Raw genomic sequence first — 19925 nt, 5'->3', positions numbered from 1 at the left:
CTAACGAATGGTTGTTAAATTAATTAAATGATTACTCTGTATGCTTTTGCTGTTTGTCCTTTGTTTTTGAAGAGGATCAATGACATCATGATGTTGTGGTCAGGGTACAATGTGTTGGGATGTGGCTGATCACTCCAGCAGGAGTTTGGAAAGCTCTACCACAAGTCAGGCACAAGTAGTCCATTAGAACATTCTGGATGGAGATGGCTCTGGGTTTGAACGGCTCACGTTTCCTTTGTGCTAATTTGATTTTGCTTTGCTCATGGAAGAAAGCATCTTCTTTGATGAGGGAATGTCATGCTGGGTGGTCCTGTGCCAGCATCCCCCATGTCTCACAATTGATACTAAAGTTCTTCAGAGAGATCAGTCATGATGGCTTGTGGAAGATTAGGGTGAAATTAGGTTGCCTGGAGAAATACCAGTATTATGTGCTAGTTTCATGATGGCATGCTCACACAGGTTCTGGATGAAAGATGATGTTTGCATGCTTTCCCAGTCACCAATGGAGGGAAGCAGGCCTATGTACTTGTTCCCATGTTTTTTACCATGATATTTTGTGATGTTGTCAGACACCTTCAATGAGGACGAAAGTGGCATCAAGATCAGCTACCACACTAATGGTGAACTTAACTTGAAAATGCTACAAGCCAAGACCAAAGTGGAGGGAGAGCTGGTGTGTGACTTTTTGTTTGCAATCCCTCAGTGCAGCTTCTGAGTCTAAGATGCAACAGAATATGGATGGATTCTCCGCTGCTTGTGCTAATTTTGGCCTGAAAAGCAACACCCACAGAGGTCCTCCACCAGCCAGTACCACACCGTCCATACATGAAGCCATTGGCCACAGTAAGTGGAGAGAAGTTCTGAATGCTGTGGATAAGGTCACTTATCTTGGCAGTGTGCTTTCTGGGTTGTACACATTGATAATGAGGTTGATGCACGCATTGCTAGAGCTAGCTCCAAAGAAAGTGTGGGAGAGAAGAGATCTTAGGCTGCCTACCATCCTGAAGGTCTGCAGAGACATTGTGCTGACCTCATGGTTGTATGCCTGTGAAACCTGGACAGTCTAGCAATGCCACTCCAGGAAACTGAACTGTTTCCGCTAGAATTGTCTCAGGAAGATTCTGAAGATCAGTTGGTAAGATAAGGTACTGGACATGAGGTCCTTTCTAGAGTAGAACTGCCAAGCATTCAGACTCCTACTTCAGAGAGCACAGATGTGCTGGCCATGTTGTTTGAGTGCCGAACGTATGTTGGCCTAACCCTAAAAGACTGTTTTCTGAAGAACTCACACAAGGCAAGTGCTCACACGGTGGTCAGAAAAGTGGTTGTTACAAGGATACTCTCAAGGTCTCTTGAGGAACTTTAGAATTAATTGTGAGACTTTTTTTGCTAGTCTATAAAGCTGGGTTGTGGGTACTAGGGACATATATCAACTAAAGAAGCAGCCTCCAGTCCCTCTTCTGCCCCTATCTCCCCATTGTGACTAGTCTCTGATTGGTGAGGAGGGCAGGGGGGGTTGTTAAATGATTCAGGGAGCCTCTGGAAGAGCTAAGGGGAAACTGAGTCTCTGAGGTAGGAAGTGACTAGCCCATTGTCACACAATTATTAAGGGGGATCAAAGTATATCTGATCTGGCTCCCATAGCTTAGAGGCCTTCTGGTCCAACCTCCTCCTTTTAAAGAGGACAAAACAGACCCCAAGAGGGCATATGGCTTGTCCATTGTCACAGTTAGTAAACAGTAAAAAGTCACAGTATGTTATCTGGTCAGGATACTTAGGATTAGCTCTAGAGTTGGAAGGAACCTCAAAGACTTTCTAGTGTGATCTCATTTTACAGAGGAGGAAAGTGAGTCCCAGGGACCTGAAGTGATTTGTCCAAGGTCACATGGATAGGATCATAGTCTTAGAGTGTAAGGGATCTCAGAGGCCACCTAGTATAATTCCTTTACTTTACAGATGGGGAAACTGAGACCCAGGAAGGTTAAGGGATTTATCCAGAGGCCATTCCAGAGGTGATAGTTGAACCCAAGTCCTCTGACTTCCTATGCAGCATTCTTTCCATTATGGCACCTACCTCTTCAATCGTCCTCCCCACACCCGTGTTATGCAAGATTGGGGACCTGGAATCATAGACTACTGGAGTTCTGAGGGTCATACCTCCTCATTTTATGGAAGATGAAACCAAATCCCAGAGAAGGGAGGTGACTTCCTTGTCTAAGTTCACAGGTAGTTAGAAGCAGGATTATTTATGTCCAGTGTGCCATGATGCTTTTAGCTTTGGTTATTTGTTCTTGTCTGATCCCTTCTGGTAACCTAGGCGCTCCTTGAAGGAAGAGGCTGGTAATTATTTCTCTTCATATCCCCAGCACCTTGGACAGTGCTTATCCAGCTCCCACTATTACTTCACTGTGACCTTAGGCAATTCACCACCTTTCTTCAGTACTTCAGTTTGCTTATCTATAAAATAAAAGGACTGGGTTAGAGGAGCTCTGAGGTCCTCTCCAACTCTCTGTGGTCCAGTGGTCCTAGAAGTGGAACTGAATTGAATCTTTAACAGAAGGCGGTAGAAAGCTTGGCATGAGGAGATCCATTTGTAGTTTGCAGAACAGAAAGACCAGGCTAGTCTCAAAGGGTTACGATTTGAGGGTTCCCAAGAAGGCCTCACCACAGGTATCCCACCCCCCATGTTTCAAAACATTGAATTTACAACATATTTCAGGTACCAAGCTTAGGTATTGTGGATACAGACAAGAAGGCCTGCCCTCAAGAAGCTTACAGTTTAATGGGAGGCAGGTTGGGGGTAGCAGAAATTCACAAACTATAAGACAATATATGAGAAGAGCCACAAGAAAGGAATAAACAATAATAAGTCATATTTCCATAATGCTCCAAAATACTTTCCTCTCAATGACCCTTGGAGAATGGCTCATTGTTCTTGTTTTATGCATAAGGAGACTGAATCTCACAAAGAGGATATGATTTGCCCAGGGTTACACAACTAGGAAGCATTCAAGGCTACGAACCCAGGTCTTTTGATTCCAGGTTCGGTGTTATTTTCACCGTACTATGCTGCATCATCAAAAAATATTGCTCTGGGAGCCCTTTGTTGCTGAACTCAGAGTCAGGAGAACTGGATTTGGATCTCAGGAGATTGAAGTTTGAATCTTAGCTCTGCCATTTAATTAGCTATGTGACCATGGGCAGGTAATTTTGCCTCTCTGAGCTTCAGTTTCCTCATCTGTAAGGTGGGATAATTACATTACCTAGGTAGATGGTAAAGTGGACAGAACACTGGGCTTGGAATCAAGAAGACTCATCTTCATGAGTTCCAATCCAGCCTCAGACACTTACTAGCTGTGTGACCTTGGGCAAGTCACTTAACCCTGTTTGCCCCAGTTTCTTCATCTGTAAAATAAGCTGGAGAAGGAAATGGCAAACTACTCCAGTATCTTTGCCAAAACTCTCATGGAGAGTAAGTTAGACATGACTGAAATTACTAAATGACAACAGTAACTCCTGAGACTGTTGTGAGGAAATTACTTTGTAAATCTTCAGCGTTCTGTACATGTATGTTATTATATTACCATCTCCCCACCCAGGTTCTCACAATGTGATTCAGTTCCCTCAGTTCAGCATCACTCTCTTCCTTAAAGGCCTATTTGAAAATTTAAAACCTGAAAAAAGGATGAATGGTGAGGGAGAAAACATCAAAGTCCCTCATACATCAGCATATTTCTTTTAAAATAATTTTTATTATAAACCTTTTAGGTTCAAGCAGCTTCAACAAAAGCATTTTAACTAAAACAGAGTGAGCAATTAAGGAATACACAAAACCATAAACACTTAAGTATTTATAGTTGGCTAAAAGGAATCTCAGTTTGTTAAGGCATGTACATGTATGTATGTTTGCATTTGCTTTCAGGTTTAGTAAAATTGTTCTTTATTTAAGGTCTTATTAGCCTCAGTTCTTGCAAGGTAAATTGTCCTTTGAGAGAAATATGAATGTCAAATTCTGATTTTCCCGGAGGAAACCTGTGTGTGGGGACAGTTTCCAAAGAGATATATCCTGGCCCTCCAGGATAATTTGGTCTGTATCATCATGGGCCATGAGGCCCAAATGATGTATTGGTTACATTTTAGAGACCCACCTGATATATTTGAATTTTGTTTTCAGTCTAGGCTACTAACACTAGCATTGCATAGCAGGATAGACCCTCCCCCCAAAACTGTAAGCAAAGGTTATATATGTTATATAAAAATTACATAGAAGAATTGTGGAAGCCTGGTTTTGGAATCAGGAAGACCTGGGTTTGAATTCCATCTCTAACACATACTACTGCATGACCATGGACAGTTACATTATCCCTTGGTGACTTGCTCAATTCTCTAAGACTATTCCAAGGAGTTGACTATCACTGTGTCAGTGACTATATGACTGTGTCAGTGAAGAAAGCTTCCATACCTGCATTTCCCTACAAAGGAGAAATCACAGGTCTGAACCAAAAAGAAAATTATATTATGGTAATATATGTACCCATGTATATGCATATATTTTAAGAAAACAATTAGAATATTTTATTTTCTCATTTGTCCTATGTTCCCTTGATCTGGAATCCAAGGACCTTAGTTCAGTTCCCAACTCTTAATGCTTATTTATCTATGTCACTTTGGGTGTTATTTCTTGCTTCTGGGTCTCTGTTTCCCTATGTATAAAAAGAGGACATTTGACTAGATGGTTTCTGTCTCCCCACCTGCTCTAAATCTCTTGATCCTCTGACCCCTTCTGGTTCCTCTTCCATCTAGGTACTTAGCAGCTTTTATTGTTCATCATATACCAGATAGATTTTCTCCAGGGCAACAGTGAGTGTATAGGTGGGTGGGTGTTTGGGGAAAACCAGCATGAACAGAGGAGTGTTCATAGGATCATAGAGTTAGAGCTAGAAGGTATCTCAGAGCTCAATTAGTCCAATCTCAACATTTTAGAGACAAGGAAATTGAGGCCCAGAGAAGTTAGGTGACTTGTCCAAAGTCACATAGCTAGGGCAGTGTTAGAGGAAGGATTTGAACCCTAGTATTCAATGGAGTCCTGAGAGAAGATATTTCAGTGTGTACTCCTGAATCACCATCTAAGGGGAAGACCCAATGGCTTGATTCTCTACCCCTTGTCCCTGGCCTTCCCCCCTCACCAAATGAGACGGGCACCCTCAAGAACTTCTGCCTAAAGGAATACAGGCATGCTGCTGTGGGTGCTACTGTCCTTTCCTCTGCCTCTCCCACCATGATAAGCTGGCTACTCCCTGAACTTGGACAAAAAAAATGATGCTTTAAAGCACAGCCTTTCTGAGGCTGCCAGGTGGGAAGGGAGTGGAGGGAGGTGTCCCATTCTGAAGGGTTTTTTTGGGGGGTGGGGAGTGTGAGTGGGAAATGGGATATTGGAGGATTCTGGGTGAGAGAAGAGCCAGATGATATCTCAAGGAGGATTATAGATTTTGGGCTGGAAGGAACATAGATTATCATTTCTTTTGGTCGTATCTTATGATTATGTCTGTGTGGGGAATTCCTGGTGTTAGAGACTCCTGACACTGATGCACACAAATTACAGGATTTCTGTCTGGAAGAAACCTTAGAGTCAGCACCGACCTCCCTGAAATCTCTGCTTATGGTTCCTAATTCTGTCCTCTGGAACAAAACAGAGCAAGTCTACTCGATCAATCACCAAAAATTTCTTAAATGTTTACTTTGTGCTACACATTGGCGATACAAAGCAAAACCAACAACCATCCTTTGAACTCTTGAAAGCCACTATCGTGTTACTATGGTGCCGTGGAAAGAAAGCTTTGAGATCAAAGGACCTGAGTTCAAATCCCATCTCTGATACTACCTGTGTGACCTTGGGCAAGTTACTTAACCTCTCTGGGCCTCATTGCCCTCATCTGTAAATACAGGGGGTTGGACTACAGGATTCTGGAGGTCTTCTCCAACTTTAAACCTATGGTCTTATGACTTGAATCCAAATCCCACTTTGATACTACCTGTGTGTCCTTGGGCACTTAACTTTGCTGGGTCTCAGTTTCTTCCTCTGGAAAGTGAAGGTGTTGGTCTCTGTGGCTACTGTGGTTCCTCTAGTTTTATGTCTCTTCAGTCTTCTCTTCTTCAAGTTAATCATCTACAATTTTTTCATTTCTTCTTTGGGTAACATCGAGTCAACTGGCTTTGATTACCAGGCATGTGCCCAGAAGGCTATTTGTTAATTGAGCCTTTGCAAAGTCTATCCTAACACATGAGGGGAGCTGGTTATTTATAGGATTCCTATGGTGAATCCTTTTTAACAGCCAAGAATCCTTCTGCCCCTTCCCCCAACTGACTTTTCCCTTTAGATTCAGATTTCAATCTATTAGGTCAACCTGCTATCTCTATCTCTAACTGTCTATATCTATAGCTACAGTGAACCCTTCGGCATCATGACTTTCCCCATTGCAGTTTCGCTATATCAAGGGTTGAATAAGAAATTAAATGGGAAATTTGAGGGAGTTTGCAGAAGCTGCAGACAACACATAAAACATTTAGAAACCCAGAGATGCATAAAATACATGGATAGTATTGTATAATACCAATATGTTTTATCTTTTAATACCAGAATAATTCAGACTTCTCTGGTATGAAGGGAGGGCCAAAAAATTTATGCAGATTTTTCTGGATTGAGGGGATGCTGCACCCCAACCCCCACAATATAAAAGAGATGTACACGTATCTATATTCATATCTATCTATCTATCTATCTATCTATCTATCTATCTATCTACCTACCTACCTACCTATGTATCTACTTCTCTCTCTCTCTCTCTCTCTCTCTCCTCCCCCCCTCTCTCCTCCCCCCCTCTCTCCTCCCCCCCCCTCTCTTTCTCTAGATGGCCCTAAATATTGGGGGTAGCCTTGCAAATTCCTGTTTGTAGTTTGTACCCACTCTTCACAGCCTACCCCATTGCAAACTTATCTCCTGAGCTCTCTCTCTGCTCTAGCCAGGCCTCTGGCCTGTTTTCTATAAGGGAGCTTATTTCCCTTTACCTCTTCCAGCTCTCTGTGAGGTCCCATAGTTGACAATGGTAGGCCCATGATGCAATTGGAGAGAGGAGAAGATAGAAAGAAGGAAAAAGAATTGGGAATTGTGGTGAACGAGTTCCAAACTCAAAGTTAGGGGACTTGGGTTTGAATCTTGGCTCACTGCTAACTAGCTGGGTGATCTTAAATAAGCCCCACCCTCTCAATGGGCTTCAGTTTTCTCTTTTGTATAATGAGGAGGTTGCATTATATTCTCTCTTCCTGTTCTAAGAGAGTGAGGTAGGACCAAGGGAAAAGAATTACCAACCAAAGAACCTCAGGAGCCCCTTCCTGGCACCCTTGACACTGCTCTCCTTGGCAGTATATTTCTGTAGCATGGCTTTCACTCTTACCTCTAATTCTCTGTTGAGGTTGTTCCATTTTCCCCACCTGGTACAGGTCCCTTGTCCTCATTACTGTGTCATACCTTGAATTGTCCTTTATTAGGAAGATAAAAGTGCCCTTTCTGCTCACTTTCCTCCCAATTAGACTGGAAACCCTTGAGGGCAGAGGCTGGGGCTGCTCTTCTTTGGATACACCCACAGTAGAGCTCAACACAGTGTTCACTAAGCATTTACTGTGGCAGATCCTTACTGAATAATCACATCCTGGCTTTTAGGATTCATTGCAAGCCCCAGTCTTCCAGTAAGCCTTCCATGAACAACAGCAAACCAGGCACCATTCACTGAGTGTGTTCATGGTTTGGGATGTCAACATGTATCTTATTTGTGCCTTGGCTAGGGGTATATTTTGATAATATATGAGCACATGTGTTTGTGTGTGTGTGACTGTTCTCCGATAGAATGTGAACTCCTTGAGGACTGTCTCGTTTTTGTCTTTATACCTAACACAGAAACTATTACTGCCACTGGGTGGCTGTTTAATAAATGCTTGTTGATGGATTGATTGTTGTACCTTGTTGTTCAGTCATTTCTGATTCTTCATGACCCCATTTGGGGTGTTCTGGGCAGAGCCATTAGAGCGGTTTGCCATTTCCTTCTCTAACTCATTTTACAGATGAGGAAACTGAGGCAAACAAGGTTAAGTGACTAGCTCAGGGTCACACAGCTAGTAAGTATCTGAGGCCAGATTTGAACTCATGAAGATGAGTTGTTCTGATTTCAAGTCCAGTGCTCTAGTGCTCTATCCACTTCACCATCTGGCTGCCCTGATATATCTTGGGATACACACACACGCACACACACACACACACACACACACACAAGCATGCACATATAAGTGTGTGAATGTGTGTGTATGTGTGTGTGTGTGTGTGTGTGTGTGTGTGTGTGTGTGTAAATTTAGCAGCAAGCATTTATTAAATGTCAGGTATTGGGCTAGGCACAGGGGATATAAAGGCAAAAATCAAGCAATCCTTGGCCTCAAGTAGTTTATATCCTATGGGGGGTGGGGAGATAACATGAACACAGACACACATATATGTATATGCAAAGTAAAATTTTTTTTGGGGGGTGGTACTAATATCTGGGGGGGCGAGGTTCAAGCATGGTCTCATAAAGGAGATGAACTTTAAAAACTACTTGGTTGGTCTAACAGATAGAGGTGAGGAGAGAACCCATTCCACAAATGGGGGATGGGCAATGACAGATGGAATGCCATGTGGGAGGAACAGCCAGAAGGCCAGTTTGAGTGCATGAAGAGGAGTGGTGGGTAATAAGGCCAGAAAGGTAAGTTGGGACTAGGTTTTGAAGTGCTTTAAATGCTAGTCAGAGGATCTGGAATCTGATTCTGGAGGCCATAGGGGACCACCGAAGCTTATTGATTAGGGGGGCAACATGGTCAGTCCTGTGCTTTAGGAATATCCCTTTGGTGTCTGTGTAGAGAATGGATCAGAGTGGAAAGATATGAGGTAGGGAGACCAATTAAGAGGTTACTAGAATAGTCCAGGTAGAAGGTAATGAGGGTCTTAACAGAGGTGGGGGAAGGGGGTGGATTCGAGAGCTGTTGTGGAGACAGATTGGAAACTGATTGGTTATGTGGGGGGAGGGACAGTGAGGAGTGTAGAAAGACTGAAAACACGAGTATACATATGATAGCACATATCCATGTGTCTTTGGGTCTGGGGCGGCATGCTTGCCAGGTGAGCTGTAGCTTTCCACTTGAAAGTGTAGTTGTATGCAGGTGTACTCTGCGTGCGTGCGTGCGTGTGTGTATGTGTGCGCGCGCGCGCTTGCACCAGGAAGTATGGCGTTTTTGAAAGTTTGTGTACCTGTAGATGTGTGTACCCACAAATGTGGTATACTGTAGAGGTGTTGGTCAACTGGCATTTATAAAGCCCTTACTATGTGCTAGGCAGTGTGGTAAATGCTGAGATTACACAGAAAGTTAAAAGACAATCTCTTCTCTCAAGGATCTCGATCTATTGAGGAAGACTACATGCAATCAATTATGTACAACAAGATATAGATAAGAGAAATAGGAGAAAATCAACAGAGTGATGGTACTAGCATTAAGGGGGATTTGGAAAAAGGGGGAAAAGCTTCTTGCTGAAGGTGGGAATTGTAGGTATGTGTGTGTGTGTGTGTGTGTGTGTGTGTGTGTGTATCCCAAGATATATCAGGGCAGCCAGATGGTGAAGTGGATAGAGCACTAGAGCACTGGGCTTGAAATCAGGACAACTCATCTTCATGAGTTCAAATCTGGCCTCAGATACTTACTAGCTGTGTGACCCTGTGTGTGTGTGTGTGTGTGTGTGTGTGTGTGTGTGTGTGTGTGTGTGTGTGTGTGTATGTGTGTGTGAATGTGCCCCTGCTACATACAGCTTGGGAGACAAAATACCCACTCCCAGCTCTTGGAGTGCTGGTGTTTCTAACAATCAAAGCCTTTTCCACCTAGCCCCTCAGAACTAACCCACTTCTCACTAGATCCTGAGCAGCCCAGCTGTCTGTGCAGCCTCCACAGCAGGATCTGAACTTGCTCCAGACAAGCCACAGTAGCTGTTCCTCTCCTCTCCGGGAGGAGATATGGGTCACAAATGATCCTGGCAGACATTCTAATGTTCCATGAGAAGGGGGGGAAGGGATGGTAAAGGGGACAAACTGAGTGTCCATATGCAGCTAGCTCAGGAAATCCTAATCCACTCTAAGAGCTGGGACCAGGGAGGTTGCCAACATATCAGATTAGAAATTCAGTCCTGGGGCCCGCCTCTCAGTTTCAGTGCTTCATGCCCTCGGGTGGCAGGAAATTAAGGTTGTGAAGCATCTGTTCTGTGTGCTGCTGGATCCTTCTCCCAGCCCACCCCCTGGATTCCTAGGTTTCTCCCTTTCTGCTCTTTTCTGTCCCTCAGATTTCAAGTCCAGAAGTCACCTGACTCTGTCTGCTGGGGAACTGCTGGCACAGCCTTGCCCTCCTGACCTCTGCAAACAAGATCATCCTTATCTCAGCTTTCAGTCCAGTCTCTTCTTCTGAACAGGCTCCTTTTGTAAGCTGACTTTGGGAAGGGGAAACTACTTTTCTTGAGCAGATACCCCCAAAAGTGTAAAGCCACAGTAGAACACAAATGCCTCTGAATAATAGATATTCTGAACTGGAAGAAGCTTCAAGAGATAGTTACAGCCTCCAAATAGGCTTGGGTATTATTATCTACCATTTTACAGATGCAACCACCTGGCCAAGGTCATATAGCTAGGAAGCAGAGGATGGGTCCCAAGTATCCCCCTTCTTATCTGCATGCACCCACACAGGTGGAAACCCCTTAGGCTCTCTTTCTACTCCTAATGTAATCTATTTCTTTTGAAGGTTCTTAAGTCTGGATTCCCCTGACTCTGTTATTTCTCACACCCATCCCCCCACACCCCAGTCTCTATCCTGATCCTTACATCAGAGAAAGAAAAGAGTTGGAGAGGGGAATGTGGCAATCACATATTGGAGCTTGAGACTGGACAAGAACTCCTAGAACCTTGTTCAGAACCCTCATTGTGACATCTATTACACAAGATACTCCTGTATAGGGAAAGTACTTATAGACTCATAGAATTTCTAGTCTCTTCATTTTACAGTGGAGGAAACTGAGGCCCAGAGAAGGGACATATGCTAGGTTTGGCTTCAGTGTATCTTTGTTAAATTCCAGCTCTGCTGACTACAACTTGGGTGATCTTTAGAGAGTCCAGCACATAGCTCTTTGTCGTGGATACAGTGGGTACTTAATAAATGTTTGTGAAATTGAATTGTATTAGCCCTTTTGGGACCCTTTTTTGTCATCTGCATAATGAAGGGATTAGACTATATGATTTTTGAATTCCCTTCCAGCTCAAATTTGACCACTTTATGATGCTCCAACAATTTGCCCAAGGTCATGAAAGTTAGTGGAACACAAGTCCCCTGAGGCCTATTCAGGTGCTTTTCCCATTACACTTTGCTGACATGTGAGAGACACCCTAGGTTACATGGTGCAGAATAAATCCCTGAAGAGGAGTTAGGAGACCTGCATTCTAGCACCTAACTTATTGGACAAGCTGAGGCAGGTCATTTCTCTTGTTTGTGTCTCTGTGTCATCAGTTGTGAAATGGGGAGAATACTATCTGATGGATCTATCTCAGGGGCATATGCGGGATTGAGGCACAGATAACATGAAAGTTCGTTGAAAGTTCAAAGGGTGGTATAAATGTAAAATGGTATAATTATCATTGTCATTGCTATGGAGGTGGCTGACTGCCGGAGGCAAAAATTTGGTTTGGAAGCTTGGAATATAAAGTGATACTCCTTTCCCTTAACCATAGATATAGGCATGATGAAGAAATTTGGGAGAAGGCAGAGATCAATGTAAAGTCCTACACTCGGGTTTAAACATTCAATGGCACAAGTATAAGCTGGAGGAGATGTGGCTAGGCAGTAGTATCTCTGAAAACATCTGTGGATTTTAGTGAAAAATATCGATAGCGTATACTGGCAGCCAAAAAAAGAAAAAAAAAAGACTAATATCATTTCAGGAGCAGAGTATCCAGGAGCAGAAGGGTGATAGACCTCACCTTACTTGGCCCTGGTCAGACCACCTCTCAAATATTTTGTGTGTAGGTACCACATTCTAGGAAGGAGACTTACAAGCTAAGGTGCTTCCAGAAGAGGGTGATAGGATTTGTACAGATGCTTAGTCTGGAGAAGGGGAAACAAACCTTATGGGGAACATGACTGCTGGCTCCAAATGTTGCCCATTATACAGGAGAGACATCGCAATTGTTTTGTGTGTCTCCCCAGAGGCCAGAACTAGGAATAATAGAAATTACAGAGGGGTAGGTTTCAGTTTGCTCTCAGGAAAAGCTTCCTAAAACTTGAGGCCATCCCAACGGGGAGGGTACTGCTTTGGGAGGTAATGAATTTCTCCATAAGTGGAGATTTTGAAGCAAAAGATGGAAAACCAGGTTGACTTGTAAAAAGGGGATTTCTGCCCAGGTACAGGAGGGCTAGATGACCTCCCAATTGGGAGACTGTTATTTTACAGCAGGGGAAGGGATACTGTGGTTTCCAGGCTGACTCCAGCTGTTCACTGAAGCCTTACTAGGCTACCTCATTCCCCTTCTGTCAGCTTTCTCCCCCAAGGGTAATCTGTCACAATCTGGTGGGGAGGGCATGGGGGAGAGAAGGGGAAAGCTCTGAGAACTGACAGCAATAGCTGATCTCCCAACCTCCTATCTCTAGTGGGATTTTGTAACCCTGTGAACGATCCTACCTGGAAGAAACGAGACTGATTTGAAAAGAAATCAGGCACTGAGTAAGGCAGATAAATTTTCTCTGAATTTGTCTGCAAGGAGGATAGAACAGCAAATCTCTCTATCGCCCAAATACCCTCACCTGGAAGTCTTTCTTTGAAACGTATTTGCTTCCTTCCCTCGTCCCCAAGTCTATGCCCCTTAGATCTACGTATGTCTCCCTCTTCCTTTGCCCTCCTCCGCAAAAGACTTCCTTACAAACTCCAGCCCGGAGCTGCAAAGTGGGGAGGTGGGCTCAGGAGGGGCGGTGGAGCTGGAATAAAGATTGTCACCCCCTACTAGACTCTAAATTCCTTGAAGGTAGGGACTGTCTTATTTATCTGTGTATGCCCAGCACCTAGCCTAATGCCCTGTACATGGTAGATACTTCGTGGATATTTGTTTAATTGAATCCTGAGGGAGTGGGGGAATCCCTCGACAGTCATTTATCCTGATCTGTTCAGATTTTGCTGGGAATATGAACACCCAGGGGAAGGGGCGAAAAGGAGAAAGGCAGGGGGTGGGGGAGGGATAATGGAAGGACGAAGAATAAAGAGAGAAGAGAGGAGGAAGGGAGGAGGGGGAGGAAAGGAAGGCAGAGGGGGAAGTGTGTGAAAGGGGGAGAGAAGTCTTGGTCTGAGCACCCCTGGACTCCCTCACCCATCTCCACCTTGGTTCCTGCGAAGGACGGCTGGGCAGAAGGGATCTGGGGCCAGGGGCCAGGCCGTGGAGGACAACTTCTGCAGGCAGCGGAACTGAGTCGCGCTCCCTGCTTAGTGTTCGGGCCCCTTCAGCCCGGGCTCCAACCTTCCCAGGAGGCAGGCGCAGTGTCTGGCTCTGTTCCCCTTCACCTCGTCAGCCCCCCTCCACCCTGCCCCGCCTCCGCTCCGCTCCCCACTCCTCGCGTCCTCACCTTCTCGACCCGAGGGAGCGGCGGGTCCGGCCGGCCGAGGAGAACCGCGGCTGGGGCTGGGGAGGCTGGGGTGGGGGGCGCCTCTCCTCCAACCCACTTAGATGCTTCTCCGCCTCTGTGGCGCCGGCTCTGGCTGCGGCTCCATCAGCTGCGCGGGCGGGAGGTGCCGGGGCTGGCCGGCTCCTATCTTTGGGGGGCTCGGAGGCAGGGGGCTGGGGGAGAAGGAGGGGTGCTCCGGGGCGTCAAGGGGGGGCTTCGGGGCGGGATCAAGGCGTAAACACCGAGCAACGTGACCGGAACTGGCGAGAGATCGGAGGGAGGGCAGAAGAGAAGGAGGAGGAGGAAGAGGAGGAGGGGTGATAGGGATAGACGAAGAAGAGGAGGGGGAGGGGACCGGGACCTGGGATAGACCGCGAGAGGGCGGGGAGGAGACTGGGGGCGGGGAGGGGCTGATGCTGACTGCTCCCGAGCCTGGTGCGGGGTACAAGGTTAAGGGAAGGGATAGGCGGGCGGGGGGAGGTGCAGCAAGGCGAATTGAAGGAGTTACAGCCACTGGGGAACAGAGAGACAGAAAAGAGAGCCTGGTGGGCGACGGGAGTAGGAGGCCTCAGAGAGAGAGATGTGGGAGGAGTGGGGGCTGGGTGGGGGAAGCAAGAGAGGACTTCTTTAGGTCACAGGGATAGTAAAGGGAAGGTGATGGGTGGGGAGGAGTCCCAGCTTCGGGACCTGAGCAGGGAGCGAGTACCCTACTGCGCCGGTGGCTTTCGGCACCACGGACAGCTCCCGAGCGCGCTAGCTCCCCCTCTCCATTCCCTGTCCGCAACTCTGCTTCCAGGCCCAGTCCCCGCCCTTGGGGTTCTCGAGGGGCCGAGGGAGAAGTTCCAGAAGTAAAGTCCGGCCTATAGGCAATGGGGCAGAGTTGATTTAAAAACATTAAGTTAATAAATATTTCATGAGCGTCCACCGCGAATCAGTCTGCGGCTGAAGCACTATGGGGCATAGAGTCCTGCCTGGATGTCATTCAATTCAAAATAGCATAGGGTTGATTCTGTTCGAGAAATGCTCATGAATCACCTACTATGTGCGAGGCAAGTATTGTGCCGCATGGATTCAAAGACAAAAATTAAAGTCTCTATCTTCAAGCAGCTTGCATTCCACTTGGGTTTAGGACACTGAAACGGATAAATAAATTATGTCACTCCTCCAGATGGAAAGACCCAAGGTCTGGTTCCTCTTCAGCACTCTTCTAGGCCAGCTTCTAGGGGAATGTCCCCCTCTGGCTGCTTCTCCCTACCGTGACAATGTTCAAGTCCCATCTCTAAAGGGAGCACTTTGGTAGGGAGAGTTACAGGAGGAACCATTACCGGCTGAGTGAACCCTCTGAAAAAATGGTGGGTTTTCTTTGATGCTTCCCTGCCATCCTCTCCTCAATCCTTGAGTAGTTCTTTATTTTCTCCCTCCCCATCCTGATAACTCTCCCTAGGAGTATTTACTTTTAATGGAGGACTCTGGAAAACATAAACCTTCAAGACTCAAAAGAATGGAGCACTGATGATGAAATGACAGATGGTGGGTTAACCACCACTCTGAACAGGAGGCCATGAACAGAGCCCCCTAAAGTTATTGCACTGAAGTTGTGGCCTTCTTCACCTACAGGTAAGAGCAATCATGACCAATGGAAGGACAGAGAAATCTTCCTTTGGAGGAGCCCAGAGTCTCTCATGAGACTAACCTGCTCCCATCTAGATGGCTCCAGACCAGGATTTCTGTGCTGTAATACACCAATATACTTCTGAGTTTTCCCATCAAGATTTGAAGACTAGTTGTTCCAGCAATGGAAACAGGTCCCTCTGAGATACCCATGCTCTCTTACCCAGTCCTTTTTGTGGACAACAGGATCCATTTCTATGAAGGAAGATGTGCAAGTAATTGTAGGAGGTAAAGTTTGTGATCATGGGATCGTAGAACCAGGTTCTTTTCTAAAACTTGTCTCCAGGAAAATGAAACTCATGACCTTGGTTTCATTAGAGTCATATTCTCACCTAACAGCAGGCAATGTTAGAGCTGGGGGTGTGCCCTAGATATTATTTAGGCACAGCCTTCATTGTATGAAGAAGGAAACTGAGGTCCAGACAGAGGAAATAACCTGAATAAGATTACAAAGGTAACCAGTGACAAAGTATGACAAAACAAAACCAGGCCTCCTGAGTCACCATCCAGTACTTTGTCTGTGTGGCTGGAAATGAAATGGGTGGCCTTTAGTTTCTGCAAGGGGATGTGTGTATTTGAGTACAGAGAGTGGTGTCTGAAGGGTATGGGAGAATGGAAGCTAGGTGATGGCTCCCTGTGGAAGAAGTGTTAATGGTCAGTTTATAAGCTAGCTCACCTCTTTGACTTTGGATTAGAGACCTTGATCTTACTGATTGAATCTAACAAACATTAAGTGCTTATTCTGTTCCTGTGCCAAGAACTACAAAGCAGAAAAGTTGCAGTCCCTGACCTCAAGAAAGTTACAGTCTAATCAGGGTTGGCAAATACTTTTGGTGAGCACACCTTTTCCTTTTGTAACACCTAGTTACATATGACAAGAGAATCATCAAATCATCAAAGAAGGTTATTTCTTGTGAAATCTTTGGAAGAATTTTGAATAATTTTGGCCCATGGAGGTGAGACACCTTTTTGGGAGAGAGCCTTTAAAGGATGCTTTGCTTTACCAGATCATATGCTTTTCTGAAAATCAACACACAATCAACAGCCCAGTGGGATATTATATTCCTCACATCTTTAAAACAATAACATGATAGTAAAAATGTGGTTTACTGTGCAATATTGCTTGGAAAAGACTGCTTGTTCAATACTAAAAATTTATTGAGGATGACTTTGATGCAGGTAGAGATGATTCCAATAAAAATATTACATAGATAAGGAAAGTAGGCATATAGTAGATGGTCCTTGATGTTCCCTTGGACTCTTTTTTCAGTATTATTATAAAGTTCTGAGATTTTCCTGCACCCCTTAAGTATCTTTTCCTCCATCAGATATCTTATGAATCCACTCTCAATTCCCTCATAATTGTGTACACCTCATTTGATTCAGTTACTTTCCCATTTTTGTTCTCTTTAGGGCTATTTTTATAAGCACATTTGGAACTAGGATGTTAGAGTCCAAATCAGAATTAACCATGCTTGATAGTGAAAGAGTTTGTCATAGAAATCTTTACAGATCTTTCCATTTTTCTTCTGTTTGTTGTCCTTTTATATTCATCCTTAAGTACTCTTGGGATGACTATATTTAGTTGAGGCTACTAGCAAGTTTTCTTTAAATTGTTTATTCTTTTCTTGCTTCTTACTGCTTTATTCAGAATCTCCTACCTATTCTTCTCAATAATGTTTTATGAACAAGTTTATATTATTTTATGAACAAATTTATATTCTTATCTATTGTCGTCTTTGGCTGCTACATATTTCATCTTTGCAAGTAAATGTGATTTCTTTGTTTATGGTAATTTATTTCTATCATTTAAGCTTCTGTATAAAACTATTAGGGTCTGTGTCTATGTCGTTTCTTCCAATAGCCACTTTGAATAGGTCAGGATTGATTGAGTTATTTCAAGTGCATGAAGTCTCTTTCTCATTCTTCTAGCTTGATACTGATACTGATCTTTGCTCTAAACAAGTTGGTGATCTGACTACATACAGATAAGTGACTCAAGACTGACTCCTACATAAATAACAAGTCATTTCTTGTCTATTAAAATACATTCAATTTCATTTTGAGGAGCTATTTGCCATGTACTGTGTTTACTGATCCTTTTTCTCAAAGAAAATATTCATCGTATAGAGGTATAGATTTTTTTGTGTGTCTGACTGGACTTTGGTTTCTCTCTCTTTTTAAAAAAGATATTCACTAAGCATCTCTTTATTTTTTAATTAATTAATTTTTAATTTTAGTTTACAACATTCAGTTCCTCAAGTTTTTGAGTTTCAAATTTTCTCCCCCCTCCCTCTCTTCCCTCCTCCCCACCCAAGACAGCATGCAATCCAATATAGGTTCTACATATACCTTCACACTAAACATATTTTCACAACAGTCAAGTTGTAAAGAAGAACTATAACAATGGAATGAACCACGAGAAAGAAAAAAAACAAAACAGGAACAAAAACAAACAAACAAAAAAGAGCAAATAGTTTGCTTCAATCTGCATTCAGACTCCATAATTTTTTCTCTGGATGTGAATCGCTTTTTCCATCATGAATCTTTTGGAGTTGTCTTAGAACCTTACATTGCTGAGAAGAGCCAAGTCTTTCAAAGTTAGTCATCACAGATGCTGTGTGTCTGTGATTGTGTATAATGTTCTCTTGGTTCTGCTCCCCTCATTCAGCATCAGATCATATAAATCTTTCTAGGTTATTACAAAGTCTGGCTGCTCCTCATTTCCTAGAGCACAATAGTATTCCATTACATTCATATACCACAACTTATTTAGCCATTCTCCAATTTTTGGGCATCCCCTTGATTTCCAATTCTTTGCCACCACAAAAGGAGCTGCTATAAATATTTTTGAACATACAGGTCCTTTTCCCACTTGTATGATTTCTTTGGGATAGAAGTGGGATAGAAGTCTAGAAGTGGTATTGCTGGGTCAAAGGGTATGCACATTTTTATAGCCCTTTGGGCAAAGTTCCAAACTGCTCTCCAGAAAGGTTGGATCAGTTCACAACTCCACCAACAATACATTAGTGTTCCAATTTTCCCACATCCTCTCCAGCATTTATGATTTTCCTGTTTTGTCATGTTAGCCAATCTGACAGGTGAGATGTGGTACCTAAGGGTTGTTTTCATTTGCATTTCTCTAATCAACAGTGATTTAGAGCATTTTTTCATATGACTATAGATATCTTTAATTTCTTCCTCTTAAAACTGCCTGTTCATATCCTTTGACCATTTATCAATCGATTCATCGTGTTTACCCATAGATCTTCTCTGGAGGATTTATGAAAGGATGCAATGTCCTGGAAGCTTTCCTTAAGGCCTTCTTATATTTTGTGAATACCAGTGGAACACTTAAATTGTCTATCTCATTCTTTATTTTTTTTTCAAATGATTGACCTCCTCTCTCATTTTCAAACTATCCACTTTATATCCCTCCTGCCACTTCTTGAGATTAAGTGAGCCCTGGAAATAAGCTGTATTTGTGTCTCTCATGTCTCCCTCCATTGCTCTTTGGGTCAGTGGTGACTTTGGCAACTTCAAAGTTTACAAAGCACTTTTCCCACAACAGTCAGGTGAAGAAAGTGGTAAGAGTTTTGTTATCACCATTTCACAGAAGAGCAAACTGAGAGAGGTCATATATCTACCTATGTTTTTCCTCATACCTCTTTCCTAGTAATAAGAAGGAAGGAAACAGGCATTTATGAAATGCTTGCTATGTGCTAGGCACTCTGTTAAGTGTTGGGATGCAAATTCAAACAAAAAGAAAGACAGGCATTGCTTTCAAGTAGCTTCCATTCTAATGGGAGATGACGACATACCAAAGAGGTAAAAATCTGGGGTCTGGGTACAGCAAAATATGCAAGAAAATCTTTCTTTGTTGGCATAACTTGCCAACTCTTCTCCCCCCTACCCAAATCTTAGGTCACCAAATATAAGGCACATCTGAATGGCTAGAGAGTGCTGGGTAATTTACATCATCCTTTGGAATCCTCCCAGCAGGTCTGTGATTTCGTGTAAATTACTACCTCAATTTTACAGGAAAGAAAATTGAAACCCAGAGAAGTAATGGGACTTGCCCCATAGATAGGACTGAGGTCACAGGATCACAGATTTAGTATCATTTAAGGGCTAAGTGACTGGGCCAAGATCATGCAAGATGTAAATGGCAGTGAAGGATTCAAACCTAGGCTCTCCGACTCCAAACCCTGTGCTCTTTTTACTGCACCACACTGTTCAGTAAGAAAAGCAGCTCAGAGAGGTATGTGCTAATCTGGAGTCACACAGCAAGTCAGCAAAGTTTTAGAAACACAGAGTTTTGGAATCAGATAATACATTACAGATAATCTAGTCCAGTTATCAAACTAAAAAAAAATTGAAGATCTTCCAAAAGGCTTTTTTATGTGTTCAATATTTATCATATTAGAAATGAAAACGTCTTAGTATCATTATGAACAATCATTTTGATCTCTCAAGGACTGCCTGAAAGTGTCTCAGTG

The sequence above is a fragment of the Trichosurus vulpecula genome, chromosome 7, assembly GCF_011100635.1.
Source record: "Trichosurus vulpecula isolate mTriVul1 chromosome 7, mTriVul1.pri, whole genome shotgun sequence".
Taxonomy (NCBI): domain Eukaryota; kingdom Metazoa; phylum Chordata; class Mammalia; order Diprotodontia; family Phalangeridae; genus Trichosurus; species Trichosurus vulpecula.
Note: the sequence above shows the minus strand (reverse complement) of the source record.